Source organism: Belonocnema kinseyi, chromosome 2 (assembly GCF_010883055.1).
Source record: "Belonocnema kinseyi isolate 2016_QV_RU_SX_M_011 chromosome 2, B_treatae_v1, whole genome shotgun sequence".
NCBI classification, from domain to species: domain Eukaryota; kingdom Metazoa; phylum Arthropoda; class Insecta; order Hymenoptera; family Cynipidae; genus Belonocnema; species Belonocnema kinseyi.
Window position 1 is genome coordinate 86192576 of NC_046658.1, and position 2000 is coordinate 86194575.

Here is a 2000-nt window from a genome sequence, read left to right on the forward strand (position 1 = left end):
ATCTCTATCCCATCCACACACTACTCCTTTCCCCTGCCGAGTGAGTCACGCCTACCCCGAAAGGGAAATGGCTTAATGGTGTAATAATAATAATAATATCTGGGTTTCGGTGACGGCAAGTTTGTTTTAAGATGTATGCTATCCACGTGCTTAGATACATATTTTTTTTGTTTGAATCGTTTTTTGCAGAATTCGCATTTAAACCTTGGGATGACGTTGCACTCATATCTTTTATGAAACGCCAAAGAACGTTTCTGTGCATAGCTTCGGGCACACTTTTCGCATGTGTACTTCTTTTGCGGTTCCTGATTTGATTCCTGAATTCTTGGCAACGTTCGGTTATACGGTTGGTGAACAGTCATAATATCATTTTCTCTCACATCTGCAGTACACATAATTAACTCCAATTTTTATGACGGTTTTCGCTTGTAGCTTTCTCTGAGGAAGTATCTCGATCTGAAAATGTGATAAAATTTAATTTAATTTGAAATTATATAATTTTAACTAGCACAGTCATACCATGGATTATTTCTTACTTGATTTCCAAAGTTTCGTCATGGTCTTATTCAATTGAAGTCTTGATGCCAAAATAATTGACAGAAGAAATATCAGTAATTGTACGTCTTTCGTCCAATTGATTTATTTCAGAAATAATATTGTGCTCTTCTGTTTTTTGTCTACAGACATTAGTAGACGATTCCGCTCGACATTTCGGATTGAATTTTGGTTTTCTAGTTCTTTTCGCAGACCTATCCTGACCTGGCAAAATAAAATGGTTAAGTGATATGTTGCGATTTGAAATTATTATAATAATATACAGCCCTAACTGCCTGTTTTGTTTTTAAATATTTTTCTAAATTAGTAAGACCAAAAATCGCACATGCATCATGCAGGACAGCTTAAATCAATATCAAGTTTTCTTATATTATCGGAATCTCAGGAAAATGAATATTTTACTGACAATAAATGTAATATAATATTATTACTGATTTACCTGTGATACCTCCAAAAAACTTTCTAAGATCAGTAAAGAGGATACTAACAAGCTCGACAATTCCAAAACAAAAAATTAATATGGCAACTTGTAAATCTTGAACGTGAGCATGACAAATATATGCTTCTTTTTAAGTATTCATTAATTCCGTGTGTCCTCAATCTAAAATATCTCATATTTGTATTTTTCCACACTATCAACCAATCAAAAATTCGCCATAATTAATTAAAGTTTATATCGAGGGACAGTATAATAGGAATTTTGAGATTCATTTCCTGATTGAGTGAGAAAAACTACGCGTTATAAAATAGCGTATTATTTAGTAGAAATTTTCTTAGGTTTAAAGTTTTATGTACTGCATTTCTTGAGATGAAATGTAGTAATATGATATGCCAAGTTTTTTTTATAATAAGTTTTGAAACCACAATATTCGCATATTACTTTTGATACTTTTGCTTCGTGTACTAAACGTTTATGTCGATTTAAATCATGTATCCAGGAGTAACTTCGGGAACATTTGTCGCATTGATGCCTGATTTTCGATGCCTGAAAGTTCGTTTTAAGATGAACGCTATTCACATGTTTACTCATATGACATTTCCTTTTGAATCGTTTTTTGCAGAATTTGCATTTGAACCTAGGGATGACGTTGCAATCATATTTTTGATGAGCTACCAAACCATGTTTCAGTACATAACTTCGGGCGCACTTTTCGCATGTGTACTTCTTTTGTGATTCCTGTTTTGATTCCTGAATTCTTGGCATCGCTCGGCTATACGATTTGTTAACAGTCACAATATCATCTTCTCGCATGTCTGCAGTACACAAAATTAACTCAAATTTTTTATGACGATTTTTTCTTGTAGCTTTCTCTGAGGAAGACTCTCGATCTGAAAATTTACTTAAATGTAATTTAATTTGAAATGTTATCATTTTTGTTCATTTATTTCGACTGCTATGTTCACACCTTGGATGATTTCTTCCTTGATTTCCAAAGTTTCGTCAT

General features: G+C 33.0%; 1 long non-coding RNA gene across 1 annotated transcript; it reads right to left on the reverse strand.

The window, feature by feature from the left end:
* Positions 1-542: 542 nt before the first annotated feature.
* On the reverse strand, positions 543-2000 carry LOC117167183. The gene is made up of 3 exons (XR_004466364.1): positions 1962-2000; positions 995-1884; positions 543-759 (listed from the first exon to the last, which is right to left on the reverse strand). It is a non-coding gene; the product is annotated as an uncharacterized LOC117167183 (long non-coding RNA).